The sequence below is a fragment of the Leuresthes tenuis genome, unplaced genomic scaffold (genome assembly GCF_036924035.1).
Source record: "Leuresthes tenuis unplaced genomic scaffold, fLeuTen1.0.hap1 SCAF_8, whole genome shotgun sequence".
NCBI lineage: Eukaryota > Metazoa > Chordata > Actinopteri > Atheriniformes > Atherinopsidae > Leuresthes > Leuresthes tenuis.
In genome coordinates this window covers 10284451-10300052 of record NW_027325362.1, presented here as the reverse complement: position 1 = coordinate 10300052, position 15602 = coordinate 10284451, and the positions used below count along the sequence as shown (strand labels likewise).

The window sequence follows — 15602 nt, the reverse complement described above, 5'->3', positions numbered from 1 at the left end:
AAAAACTGAAAATAATCAGAATACCAGATGGACTGTTGGTCAGTTCAAATGCTACATGGTGTTTACCGTGGACATGACCCAGGACAAACACACTTGGGGACGAGGGCTTCATTTTCTTGAATTACCTGGCACCAGGATCCCATTGGACTATGGCATTTCAGCAGCTCACAAAGCTTTTCTGTAACAGTAAAAAACATCAGTGTCTTCTTTCTCCGATTACAAGCTTGTTGAACTTTACAGGTTAAATGCATAGCTGATGACAGAATAAACAATAAAATAGACTGACACAGAACCTTGAATTAGTAATGAAATAAATTCTTTGGTTGCCATTGTCTGAAAAGAAAATGCATCGCTTGTCAATGCAAGAAAATCCAAAAAACTAACCCCAAATCAAACAGGAAAGGGGGTGAAAACAAGAGACTGATTGACATAGACAAGCTGTGATGATGATCTGGCAAAGAACAATGAAAACCAAGGAGGATGTGTACTTGCAGAGGGTGATATGAAGAGTGAATGCAGGTGATTGATGAGTACAGGGAACAAGCATGATGATCTATTCAAAGGCAACTGAGGGCTTCAAGAGATGACAGATAACAGATAAAACTCTGAAACAGACCACAGCAAAGAACTAGAAACTAGACAGAATAAACAAGAAATAAAGCTGTACAGAAATAAACAATAACTTTCAGCTTATGACTAAACATACATCGAGAGCTGAGCAAAGGCAGACACCAGTAAAGCAGGAATAACCCAACAAAACCCACAGACCATGGCATTGCTGTTTGACTTCTGTTGTCCCTGCTGTCCCTTTTCTTGTGCACTCATTCAACATACTGAACAGCCAGTCAGAGGGATCTCTCCCACTGACAGATGCACCACTGGTTCTAGAGGTTAAATAGGCTGCAAAAAGACATCGCTCGAGTCCAACAATGGCTGTGAGGACAGACACCAAAGAGTGACAAAAGTTCACTGACACTCTTGATGTGCCCAATAGCAAGTTGTTGGTTTAGTGTATAGTAGCCGTATAATTGCAAAAAAATGTATGAATCTTGTCATAAAAAACATTGTAAAAAACATTGCAGTTTTACAATGAAAGATTGAAAATATTACAAATACTACATCTCCATACGCCTTCCTATCTGATAACATCCACTTTCCATGTCTTGCTAATATTCAATGTTCAGCCTTTTGTAAGGAGGAAGGAAGGCAGAAGTATCTAATTCATGGACCCTTATGCAAGAGATTGTTAGTTTTCACATTTTCCATTGTGCTTGCACATCTTTACTTTACTTTCACTAGCAATTCCTGACTTTTCTACTGCGCTCTCAGCAGGAAATTATTCATCTTAGGAGTTAGAAGTACATGATTTTGTTTAAAATTGATGTAAATAAAAGGTCTATGTGTTAGAAAAAACATGGTTAGACATGATACAAAATAAAAACCCTTCAAAGATCAGAGAATAACTCCCAGAGAAATAATGGTCCCAGAGAAACTTTGCATTAAGAAAAGAAACTTTTTTTTTTTTACATGAAATTAAACCCATACCATACAATGCATGCAAATTCTGCATGCCTTACACAAGCAGTGATTCTGATGAAATTATAACAAAACGCTTTGGGTCGACTTGTTGAAATGCTTGTCAAAGTTTAAAATGATAATCTGCTTTTCGACATCAATAAATGAATAAAGAAATTAATCTTAAAAAGTTGCCATCTTATGTGTTGTCTGTTCAGTTTCCCACCACATATCACAGTGTCACAACATTTGTGACAAATAACTAACGGTTTTACCTGGCTTAACTCTGCCAATGTACGGTCCCAGGCTCTCCTCAGCTTGTCTCTGTCGGCGCTGAGCTCTGCCTCCCTGAACCGAACACACACAGTCACATATTTCTGAAAGTTCATGCTCATCATGCTCTGCGATATATAGTGAAAGTATATAGTGAAAGTATCGTGTGTTTTGATGCCATTGCAGAAGCATCACAGGCATGACCTAAACTCAGGTATGAATAAATCTTTCATTGAAAACTTACAAGTTTATTATCAGCCTTTAATCTAAATCACATTTTGAATTTTCGGAAAACTTTGTAGTCTGTGCCAGGTCCACATCTGCCCCCAGAGTCTTCCCAGATCAAATGCAAAACAGGTGACCAAAAGTGCTGAGGCCACATGACCATAACTCAGGAATTTTTCTTTTTAACACCTATAACAAACCAACCCTGGTGACTACAACAGCAGGTGAGGGATGCAGAGAATCCAGAAGTTCCTTGTGTTTTGGCTGAAGTTACAAACATGCTCAGGAAGAAACCTCCGATCGCAATAACATAATTACTGGCTGTGAATTCAAATGCACATTCAGGAATTTTCTCATGGACAAATTCAATTATAGCACAACATACCATGGCTGAATAAGGATGAATGAGGAAAAACAAGGCAAGCATCAAGCTCAGGTTCATGGTGGAGACATCAAATGGGCTAAAAGAGGAGAATGACAAGTTTTGCTTCAGGAGAGAAACTTTATACTCTGCTGTGGCAAGCATAGCTACAACTACTGTGACTCTCTGAACATGCAACAAGAAACTAATTGAGAAATGTAAATTCACATATTTTTTGTGTCATTAGTTTTCCTTTTTATTAATGAATAGAAACAATGATCAGTTTTTGCTTATTTTCTGTTAATAGATGCATTTTCCTTTTTTCTGCTGTGGTGTAATTTACAGACAATTACAGTCATTCTGATAGCATACCAAGAAACAATGTAGCTCATTGAGTCTCCAGAAAGGTTCCTTAAAAAAATGTTTTTTTATGGTTTGAATTACAACCAGAGAGCACCCAGCTTTCAGTTGAGTTATTTGACTCAAACAAGTCCATTTCTAACTCTCTTACAGCTTAAAAATAAATAATTAAATCAATAAAAAACTTACCTGGGGCCTCTGTCTCTCCTTATTCGACTGTTTTTCCCTTGTTAGTGCTCTCCTTCTTCTCTCCGTGTCTCACCACCTACTGCCAGGCTATATGCTTTCTTCAGACCGCTGCAGGAGAATTTTCTTTTTTTTTCTATGGCATTGTCCTGTTGAGAGCAGATGAGCAGACTGGTATCTGATCTTAGTGTTGGCTAAAGAAACAGAGAACATAAGATGCAGAGGATGAGTTTCTTAAGAGGTGGAATGGTTTTTCTTTGAAGCTGGCAAAAGTTCATGAGTCAGAGCGATGATTTATGAACCAAAGAACACATGTGGCAGTGCCTCCTCCTCTGTCTTCGCTTTATCCCTTTTTTTCCTCATGCTGGAACTCCCCTCCAGGGAGGAGAAGACAGTGAGTTTGAGAAAAGGTGCTTAACAAATGATGAACTTTCACAGGCAATAAAAGGGTAAAGGCTGCTCTCTAGTGGTTAAAATAGTCAGTAACATTGATGTGCAACATCTGTGGGGTATCAGGGGAAAATGTCTTAACAAACAAGTTGTCTGCTACTTGTGTAATTTCCTTCTGGAATGTGAGTTCTTTTCTTTTTTGAAATGGGCTTTTTGACTCATTTCAGTCTGATGAAATATTCACTGAAACCTTTCTCGAAACATTCTTCCTCAGCAAACTCCTCTTGTTGTGCAGACAAGGAATTGAATATTAAATTAGGAAGAAAACACAACACAAAACAAATGCATTATTAAAGTAAAAGAAATAAAAAATGACATACAGTGTTGAAGAAAACAGTTTATGTAACTTGTTGGTAAAGTAACTTGTTTGTTAGTATTCTTTTTGTTGTGATCAAAGTATGACACATTGACAACTATGCAAAGCAAGTGGGGCCCAAGGCCCTGAGGGACTTTTATAGTCATAGCGTATCTTTTTATGGAGTTGGATTTATTCTAGTAAGGAATACACAGTATCGATGAACATAATGACAGCTTAGGTACAGATTTGATGGGTATACAGATTGATAATGAGATTTCTCTCACTGTAAAACATGAGTAAAAAAGATCTAACCTCTTACATTACCCAAAGCCACTGTTATAGGTAATTACTCTCCCTGTTCTTTGTGTATGACACTCTAATGCTTTGTTTATTTTTGAGGTTGCACTTAGTAAAGCGATGGCTAACTGAACTGCAATATATTTTTGCAATAATATTTTGTCCATCCAGTTAACATTCATAAAAGGGTAAAATATAAGGGGACTTTACGAGCTTTCTAAAAAATACACTTCAAGGTAAGCCAAGGCAAGTTTATTTGTAGAGCACAATTCGTACACAATGCAATTCAAAGTGCTTTACAGTTACATAAAATCACAAGAAGGCAGATGAAATCATTCAAAAAACATAATTAATTAAATTGAAAGTGAAGAGTGCAGATAAAATACTTTCCGTTGTCAAATGCACAGCTAAATAGAACTGTTTTCAGCCTGGATTTAAACATTGTCAGAGTTGAGGCATCTCTCACATCTTCTGGAAGACTGTTCCAGATTTTTAGGAGCATAAAGCTGAAACGCAGCCTCACCTTGTTTAGTCCTGACTCTGGGCACCAGCAGGAGGCCCCTCCCTGAGTTCTCAGAGTCCGAGTTGGGTCATATGGCTTTAACATGTCAGAGATGTACTTTGGCGCTAGACCATGAAGAGACTTGTACACGAGCAGAATTGTTTTAAAGTCTATTCTCTGAGCGACAGGAAGCCAGTGCAGAGACCTGAGCACTGGACTAATATGGTCGTATTTCCTGGTTCTGGTCAGGACTCGAGCAGCAGCATTCTGGATGTACTGCAGCTGTCTTACAACCCGTTTAGAGCCCAGTGAGCAGGCCGTTACAGTTGTCCAACCTGCTGGAGACAAATGCATGGATTAGTTTTTCTAAGTCTGGTTTAGACACTATTTCTTTAATTCTGGCAATATCTTTTAGATGGTAAAAAGCCACTTCATGGAACAGCTGCTGTTTTGTCTTGTATAGATGGTCCTAAGAAAGTGTTTTGTGGGTGTATATTTCAGGAGTAATGCATCCAAAAATATATAATTGTCTGATAATTACTCACACACAGAAGTGAGATTAACTATTTTCATTTAACTAAAAATTGATTCAATGACTATGAGCTGTGAAGTATATAATCGCACTCAGTTCATACCTTAAGTAACTCTCTCTAAAAAGGTCCCTTTTCCAATGGGTTTATAAGGTGCAACCAATGCCTTTGTTAAAGGTTTATTAGTCATTTTTATTGTACTGATTCATAGATCACTAAACTGGGAAAACACAATTCAGCTATTCTCTTAATCATGTGGACAGTTTGTCTTGCCCTTTGGCAAACCAAGTATTTTCCTTTAAATGATTTGTTAACTGCCCTTATTTAATTAGAAAAGATTTAATTAGAAAAGATAGCTTTTAAATCCATTATGATATACTTGATAAAGCATTATTGGCTATGGATGGATTAGTAAGACTTCAAAGGAGGACAGGCCCAGAAGGCTCAAGGAGTCAGTAGCCACTAATGTTATCCCAGAAACATATTTAATAAAAGACACACAAATTAACAAACTGAGATGATAAACCAATTCAAAGGAAGTCACATATAATAAGAGAGCTTATTAAGGACACATAATAAAACCACAGAAAAGACAACAAAGACATGCAAATGGACAAATATGAGACATAAAATTACCTAAATGATCATAGAATGTATGCAATGTGATCCAAATTAGAAACAAATGATCAAAATGGGACCTGGCACAGCCAAAAGTAGATGAAATGAGACGTTCAATGACCAAAGAAATCAATAAATGATCAGTTTCAATCAGAAACACAAAAATAATCAAATGTGTGGCACAAATCAAGCACAGAAATGCAAAACCACCAGAATATGACACAGAATGACTGCTATGGGATAGAAAAAAAACAAACCGTTCCAAAAAGAGACACCAAATGACAAAGACATATGTTGTATTTGAATGGTTTGAGGTTGTTATGTGCCTTTTAAGGTCTGTGTTTTCTAGTCCCTGTAGCACAATATTTTAGTCTGTGCAGGAGAAACCATTCTCTTATAGTTTGTCTACAAGTGCATACACCTACAACTTAAAACCAGTGCTACTACTGGCTAACACTGACCACACGGCAGTGCTTTTTAATAAATGGGTTCACGTGCTCAGATTTAACCCAAGTCTGCACGCTCACCAATTGACGTCATATCAGCGGCCAGCACTACGCTTCAGCCTGAAGTTGAATAGCTTTTCAGCTTTCTGTGTTGGAATCTACTACCTTACGAGACAGGGAGAAAGCTGTAATAATATAGGTGAAATTAAAGTGGACAAACAAAACCACAAATATACACACATGTAGGTAAACAACCGGTAGGAGATTATCGTGCAAAGTCACCCCTCGAGAACCGGTGACAGCAACAAGCTCCGCCCCGCAGTTGGAAACGAGAGGAGGGAGAATGTTGGAATGACGAGCTGCCATGGGTAGTCAGTCTGTACCCTGTGTCGTGTAGTCTCCTGCTGTGGGTAGTTTATCAACAAAGCCAGGAGTTTTCGTGTTAGGGTTTTTACTTCGTTTACTTGATCATATTTTGTTTACTTTTGTTTGTTTCTTGCTTTTCGCACCAGCTTTTCACTCGGTAGTGCGCGGACAGTTTTGTGTAACTAACGGTTCAGAGACACAGTAGTTTGGGGCTTTTTCAACCGTTACATTTCTCCTGGAAAAGCGAGTTACTCTCGACATTGCCCTGAACTTAAGCTTTGCTTGTTTATTTGTTTGGTAGTGAAACGCACGTGACGTGTCCGGAGCCAGGAGCTTGTCAGTGAACTTGTGTGATGGCTACAGTATGGGCTAGCCTCAACTTCATCAAAGCACCTCACCGTCTTTTAAACAGAAAGTGAAACATTAGCTTCCGTTTCTTATTTACAGCACGTTATTTACAAGCAAGTGGACTGTTTGGTGACACAACGCTGAAGCCATGAATGCGCCTTTGAGCGCTATAATTCAGGTAAGTGCAGCATTAGTTGTGCATCTACTTCGATAAGACCTGTTATCACTTTAAAGCAATGAGAACAGGACTTGCATTGTTTTATTTGTGTGTGACTTCCCATTTATTTGTGCAGTATACCGTGTTTGTGTATTAAACTAACTCCAAATGAGCCTTTGACGAACAGTCAGTGGTGAGGCGGAGGCGGCCATCTTTCCCAGCATCATCACCCCCCAGGGTCACAACATGTCCTGAAAGAGTACCATGAATGAGCTTGAACCAGCCTTTATGTAATAAGAACACAAGGAGATACTGATTATGAAACAGAACAGAAATTGTGCAGACTGATTTTATATTGTACAATCTCTGTAGTATTGCTTCTTGACAAGCTTCTCAGTCTTAACATATTTGGAGGTAGCTCTATATGCTGTGATATTCCCAGCTGATTTACGCTGTTTGTGCACATGTTATCGGAATAAATGACAACTGAGGATGACTTGCACTGTCATAAAGTTAGGTTCAGCTGACAGGAGAGAGTTCAAATTCAACCAAGGTTTTCATTTCATTCCCTGACTGTAGCCGCACATAATTATATTTTTACACCACAACTGAAGTTGCTGTCAGTCCCTACCATGGCGTCTGAGTATGCATGTGCGTTCCATTTTTAGCTGCAATCTATAACAACCCAGACAGTGTGAAGCGCCACGGCATCAGTGCACCAGTACACATTGGAATAACGTGACTGACTGTCCTGAGCGTCAGTGAGATGGACACCCCTGTGGTTTCTCCAGTGTTAGGGTGGGGCTGCACACACATGCAGATCCATGCGTGTGTTCCTCAAGCACCTGTTGGCAAGAGTCCTGGAGCGCCACCTTGGCGGAGGGTGTATTTACTATCTGATTCCTCTCAACAACAGCTGACCGTATACACTGCGCAACTGCCCACTAAAGACCACCCAAAAAGCAGTACAATAAAAGAGGGGTTTTTCCCATCTGCAAGTCTCACGTTGTCTGCTTTTCCTCATTCTGGGTCTCTGTAATGTGTCCATGTGTGAAAACACACGCTATTCTCACAACGCTGTGCGTTGTCCTCATTCCAAGACGTTGTGGTGCCCATCAAGGGTACCCTTGAGGCAGATAAGAGTTAGAATGTGCTGTCATCCAGCTTTAAGGGGCTTTTTACAGCATAGAGACGAGTTGAATTCACAGGCTGAAGGAGTCAGCAGAGTGAGTGTTGAACAGTTCCCCAGAATACCGGAAATGAACTGTATACAATCAGACTTTCCTCCTTTTTCTGACTTCTGTTATTGAGGCACTTTATTGATGCATAATTGTTTTAACGATAGTGAAGATAGATGAAGAATTTGATAGCTGAGTACCTAAGATGTCCAGAGATGATGTCCGTCGGTATCATCGTGGTTATGGTTCTGCCTTCATGTGTGTGTTGTGATTTTGTGCTCACAGTGGAGTGACTTGACTTTTCTTTTATCCTCTTTGCCCTCTTCTGTCTCTGCATGTGGCCCATCATTAGAGCTATACTTAGCCATGCTTATCAGCACTGTCAGTCCCGTCGGTAAGACCGCAGATGTTTAAAGTCTTGGAATAGCTCAGTACTCAGAATGTAGCCACAGGATCTCAGATAAACGGACACAGGGTCAGAAACTGATAGGCACGTGGAGCTTAAGTGTTCTTTGGAGATCAGGAAATAATGCTGGAATAGAAAAAACAGATCGATAGGTAAAATCTTTGCATGCTATCGCATTCAGATCACCCTGTGTGGTTGCTTTTCATGTTTATCTGGGTTAAATTTGGTTTTATCAGTTGAAGTTTTTCACCTGACAAGACGGCTTTTAGTGCACTTGAGCTACGTCTGAAGACAGCTGATCGATGCGAGATTGATCAGAGACATAAACTACTAACAATAAAGTGAGGAAGTAAGACAGACATTGCACAAATATTGTAAATAGACTTTCTGTGGCAAACCACACCCTGACTTGTGACAGTTTAATGATATTTTCCTTTCTGTACTTTATTAGAAAGAAGTAATATGGAATCGATCGAATTTCTCTTAGTATTTTGTGAGAGTAGGAGCCTGTCTGCTTTGTCTGAATCATGTATTTGCACAGGGCTCATTATGAACACAAGGCATTGCCGATTTATTGATAAGATACTGAGCTGCCAGCATGATCGTACTACACAGCACGTATTTTCAGTGAAGGGCTTCACGGTGGTATGGTGGTGAGCACTGTTGCCCCACAGCAAGAAGGTCCCTACTTCACATCTTAGCTTGGGCCTTTCTGTGTGAACTTTGCATGTTCTCCCTGTTCTCTTAATGTAGTCTGGCTTTATCCCACAGTAACAAAAAACCATGCATGTTGGGTTGATTGACAGGAAGTGTTCAGGAAGGAAAACGTGTTCTTTCACTCCTAATCTTGATGTTTGACAGTCATAATCTGTCTAAAGCTTTCATACCTCCATAGGGTATGTTTCACTGTGGACTTCAAGTGGAAAGGATGAGAGAAGTTGATTTTCTAGGCTTATACTGTATGTGTTAGCATCAGGTAATGTAATCGGTATTAAACTTTCGCTGCGATAGGTCGCAGGGTCACTCGTCTTAAAACCTTTAAGTCTCATTGAATAATCCATCAAAGCTTTGAGTCATACGATAAAGCTTTTCTGTCCGTCGAATGAGATACCGAACAGGTGCTGAAGACTGTGTGCTCTCTGATAAGACTGGATGTTTGCTTTCAGTCTCTTGACTAAACACTACAGAGTCATTCTCAGTCACCATATGGGACCTGCTGTTATGTGCAGTCTTTTGCTCAAAAGAGGTGCTGTGACCTGCGTGTCATTAAGTGCCTCTGACTCATGTTTCTGAACCCATTTCATTTGGTTTTATTTCTATTTTTTCTTAGTCATTGAGCGCTGCCATGTGATATGACTCCTATATTTGGATTTTACTCAGGGAATAAAATGTCCTTCCTGCCTAGTATGGCCTTACAGACTGTAATTCTCTGGACAAACATGTGAGGCTTTACCTCTGCAGACGATGCTTGAAGTTGTTTTAGACTACAAGGTGCAGTAACGCTTGACTCATTACTTGTGTCTTGTCCAACAGAAAAACAAATGCTGTCCCAAACCTGCGCACTCATGAATGTGATATTCAAATGCCGTGTTTGCATGGGAGACTGAACTGCAGCGTCATCTAACTTTGGCTCGTAATGGAATTCATTGTGTTCAGATCAGTTCACACAACAGGGAGACACTCAGGCACACTAGTCTCTCATCAGTTCAGCCCAGTGGGATCCTGAGGTGAATGAAAATGTTAGTTTTTCACCCGAGGCACTCTTTTGGATGTGTTCCATTCTAGTTTCATCAGATGACCTAATAGTTTGACACAAAGGCACAGCATTTGATGGCTATTACCCACCGAACCTGGCCTGAATTAATGTAAGGGATGCCCTGTTCTCCTCTGGCCTCATGTGGGACTGGGAAAAATGCTCTGCCTTACAAAAGTTGCTGTGACATGGAGACGTTTTTATTTAGAAAGACCGTCTCCTAGAATCACTGGAAAAGAATGAGGCACAGGAAAGAAGGAAGTGGGACAAGGAGGAAGTTGACCTAATTATAGAGTATTGTCCATTCACAGAAGATAAATCCGCGAGGAACATGATCTATTAAAAAGTAGAGCCAGACTTACAGTAAGTTTAATTTTTACTGCCCTTACCCAGTGTGTGTGTGTGCTGTAAGGAATTTGTGCTGTTCAGTGTGGCTGGAATGAAAAAGTCCGATTAGAGTTTGCATTGGTTACATCAAACCAAATGCCCAATAAGCAGCACAGTATTAGAGCGAGAGATATTCCAAACAAACTCACGTCATCATGAAAAGTTGTTGATACAGCAGAGAGTGAGGTCATTGTTCTTTTATCAAAGACTGGCTGGGTAAAGCCAGGAGGTTGCTCAAATAGTCACGAACTCTGCATGTGACCAAGAGTCGAGAGTTGTGTTTAAATGGGCTTGTTTTCGTTTCATGAGTCACATGACGAGTGTAATAAAAGCTTAATCTTTCGGTGCATGATGACATGGCTTTACTTTTTGTGATTACCCATGTGGAAATTCATTTGAATGCAACATTATGCTTTATATCATGCTTCGAGGCTCTGTGTTGTGTTTGCTTATGAAAAGTTTTTTGTGTTCTAATCTGATATCATGATGGACATCTCGGAAACTAATTAACTTTACAATCTTTATAACAGATCAAAAAATGTGCTTTTGCAACAACAAGAATTGCTTCCCCTGTGCTGCTGTTTCATTTATTTATTTTTTTTATCTGGTGTTATTCTGACTGGTTGTTCTTCTAAATCAGGAGATTTTTGGAGTGTCCCACTTAGAAAATCTAATCAGCTTCCAGCCTCCTCAAGCGTACTGTTGTGGTTTGCTGTATCCGCAGACCAACACCAGTTTATGTATGCAGTTCGATTCCAGCTCATGAGCTCACACAAGTCATTCAGTTCTATCTTTTATAGCAGGAAATGGTAAAAAAATTGAGAGGACGGACTAGTGAAAAAATTGTAACATACTCTAAGAGCAAGATATGCATACATTTATATTAAGAGCTGGCAGCTGGATTTATGTGACATTCACTTGATTACAATTATGATTTGCAAATCCATCTCATTAGGCTCCTAGTTATCCATTTTGGTCATATATAAATGTCTGGACCAATCCCCATGTGAATTTTGGCAGCTGCGATTGTTTTTTAAATTTTTTTTTCTGTTGTTAGCCAGATTCATTGGAAGCCCAAAAACAAACCGGAGAAATCTTCAGTTCACAGACAAAGTATTTATTTTGGTCACAGGTAAAGTATGGCAGTGCTGGACTCGAAGTGACAGAGCTTTTGCAGGATCTCCGTCAGAACGAGCCCTAATCTCTGGAAATAGTTCATATTTATCTTCTTCACATTTATCTTACAGAGGTTTGACGCGACCGAGTATAATTGGCCAGTTACTACATGAACAGGCCAACCACTGCCCACGTCATGTTCTTGCAATGTGATAAACAACGTGTGTGTTTGTGTGTTGTTTTCAGGCGTGTATCTAATGTAACAGACCTAGCTGACAAGATAGAGAAGCTTCATCTGTCCCTGTTATTCAGTCCAGTTCTAACCAGTTATGCTATCTTAAAGTCTTGGACGTTCAGAGACATATATTGTGTAGTATGAGCAGAGTGGACAAGTACAAAATGGGAACATAAACTTATTACATAAAAATACAGAATATGAATACATAATGTCTAAATCAAACCCAATTATAACACTGTGTATCATCAGTTGACTATGGAAGCTCCTATTCACAGACAGGATCCACTGATTATGCTTTGCAGACTTTAATGGAAAAACTTTTGTTTTTTTTACTGTCCACTACGAAGAAAACAAACAAAAATTGTTGCTTGCGTTTGTGCATACTTATCAACAGTCTGTTATCACGCAGCCTTTGGCTCACATCAACATAAACAGCTCTGATGACCTTGATTAACACCTCATCTGTCACTTTGCACACTTGTCAGTCACTATTTCCCATGTGGCTAATCAGATGTTGAGAGTCAAATGGGAATGTCAGATGCTCATACTATGGTTCAAGTGTAGATCATGTATGGGGCAGGGAACATATGGTGACACGCCTGTCCCTGTGTGTCACACTCAAACGCTAAAAACCGAACAAACAGTGTGGTGTTGGTGTATCATGATGATGGTGGTGAGGCTGGCCATCCGGGCTGCTAATTAGATTTATTTAAGGGCTGCCAAGACTTTCACCTCTAATCGTCACACCTGAGAAGAGATGAGTCAGGGCAGATTATGCAAACTTTTTAAACTTTCTCACCTCTGAGCTCCTGTGTCGTGACTGCTCAGTGGTATGACTCATATTGGACAGTGTTGCTTGAGGATATATTCCAAGTGCCACAAAAGTGTCTTTCTTTCCACCATTCAGTCATATTGTAGAAACTATTCCTTGTTAGAGTAAGCTCTCAAAATCCTCACATGGCAGAACTATTGTATTTATATAAATGGAGAACAGCTGATTTTGACTGAGGCGTGTAATTGAAGCATTACATAAAACAATATAAAACCAAATTAGCCCTTAGAAATTCTGTGTTTAGCCTTTATTCCTGCTGCTAATATTACGAGTGCTGCTTCAGGGAGAGTGGCATCACAGACACAGCATGAGACTTTGAGGAGCTGGTAATGCTTACATGGTTTTACTTCACGCATTTATAAGAAATTGCTTGACTGATTGGAACCAGTAAGCTGTCAATCATATAATGAAGGGAAAATTACATTCTTTCTAAATCGTTATGAGAAACACAACAAATAGTTTATTTTTATGTGCAGCTGAATGCTACAAAGTGGTCTGTCTCTGTGTTTATCCCCTCTGGTGGTCTCAAGATATCACAGAGCTGCACTTTGCCACCTCAGCTTGTAAAGTTGCTGGTGTTGGGAGGATTACACGAGGAGTTTGTATTTAGATAATGTACAAATATTATGAGAAAAAATAACAGAATTTTACTTCTACAAATAAAAAGTTGATAATAATGAATGATTTTTCTGGAGCATTTTTTCAGTGATCATTCTCTCTTGCTGCATGCTGGGTGGGGTTCCTGAAAGATACCCTTTCAAATATTAATGCACTCTTGAAAGCTGTGTTCTCTCCACCCACACACCCATCTTCACGGGCCACACAACTTGCATTACACGCACACAACAGACATACTTGGCAAGATAGAGCCAGGCAGCAGATAGCACAACCTCTGAAGTGTCTTCCTTTTCCTGTGCTCTGCTCTCTTTGTGGGTGCAGCGTTCTGAGTTTAGATGATGGAGGAAACAAAGTGCAGTGGCTGGGTTTAGCTCTCATCCTTATGAATGATCATGACATGAAAGTGATTGGAAAACCAGCAGAAGTTCATACAGCTAAGGTAATATTCTCCAACACATTTTTTTTGTTTGTAAGTAAGTAAAGAATGTAAATAACTCTGAAAGACGCAATCATGTGATGTGATCTCTTTGGTGAATGTGAATAAAACATGCAGTATATACTTACAGAGCAGGTTGCCACACCTTAACTTTCTCCACTTCTGTCTACTCATTGTTTTCTACTGTGGCTCTCTGTCATTTGATCCACCTCAGCTGGTATAAAACATTACAGAGCCCTTCATGCTTCCTCATTGGATTAGCATATTTTAGCATCAGTGCAGCTATGCCCAGCATTGCTTTCACTCAATACACATTTGTCTAGCATCAGTGCTGCCTTTTATCCCTGTCTCATTCTATTAGCCTGCTATAATAGCACTCTGCTAATCTCTTCAGGGAGAGAGCTTTGTCCCACAACTGCCCTGTCCAGATGACTGGCCTAGTTATTACTCTACTGAGTCACTCGACTGTGTCAATGAATGAGGTTACACTTTGGTTTGGATTCAGTATGTTTTAAAGTCACTTTTTTTTTTTTGCATGTATCTATTATCCCTTTATCCACAACACTCTTTGGATTAAAAAGCACCTGGTCAATATATTTGTTTCTTAAGATGTGTCTCTGACTTGACTGGTTAACTGTGTATTCAATGACTGAACAAAGTGACAGAGCTCGGTCAAAGTGGCTGTGGGTTTTGGATGGCCAATAAACCTTCAAACAAATCTATTTCCTTAACATTTAGCCACCTAGATGACATGCTAAGCCTGGTGCTGCACCATGAAAGACAGAATCACAAAGATGGATAGGAAGATAATATAGAAAGAAAGAATTAAACAATGGAAAGAGGAGATGGCTTCCAAGTTCCCTCCACTGTATCCTCCCTCTTCAGTTTTTTTGCTATTGTCTTATTGTCCAGGTGGACTTAAATTGCCCAGTTTACTTGCATACTTAATCTCTTCAGTTATTAACACTGAGATTATGTTTAGAAAGCTATTTTATAATGTAACTGTCAGCTACAAATTGCTCTTCATAAGAAATCTCCCGTGCAGGTCTACCGCAGATAAGAAAAAGTCCCTGTGTGCAGAATTTCTGTGTGATTACTAAATTTTTTCTCATCCTTTTAATGCATTATCATGGTTTTATTTGGTCCTATTTGCTTTTTTTTTAAATAGTGGTTTCAAATGAAGCCTCTTTATTAAGTGCCCAATGATGCAATGCCTATTCTGTCTCAGAAAAAATAAAGATGATAATACCCACAAATTGGCAGACAAAGTGTCTGAATCTAAATTGGTTACGTACCGCTGTATCTTAAAAGATAACACCCCTTAAGTCATTATTTAAAGCTGAAAACCCACAAAGCTCCTGATACATTTAATTTCACAATCAGTTTAGATGTTTTTAACGTGTCTATTTTTTTATGAATGTTTGTTTCATAAAAGTGTGTTGAGTTTTTTTGTTAAAATTTTTTTTTTACTGACAATAGAAAATATTTGCCTTTGTTTTTCCATTTTCTGAATATCTTTAGTTACTGTAGTCCTCTTCTTTAGTCCTCTGTATTCTTCTAGTGTGTGTTTGAATTTACTTTCAGTTACCATTATGCAGATGATACTTGTATAATTCAACTTGAGTTGTAGCCACTCTTATGTTCCTCATAAAAAAAGGAATAAATGGTCACGTTGTGTGATTTCCCACAGCCTGAAGAAAGAAACC

At 39.2% G+C, this 15602-nt stretch overlaps 1 protein-coding gene across 3 annotated transcripts in view; it reads left to right on the top strand.

Annotated features, from left to right (window-relative positions):
• The first annotated feature begins 6396 nt into the window (after positions 1–6396).
• Positions 6397–15602, top strand: part of ccser2a (coiled-coil serine-rich protein 2a) — a 49824-nt gene continuing 40618 nt past the window's right edge. For all 3 annotated transcript variants that reach the window (XM_072390779.1, XM_072390781.1, XM_072390780.1), the window contains exon 1: positions 6397–6953. The gene's annotated coding sequence lies outside the window, so the exon portion shown is untranslated. The remainder of the gene's footprint in view (positions 6954–15602) is intronic.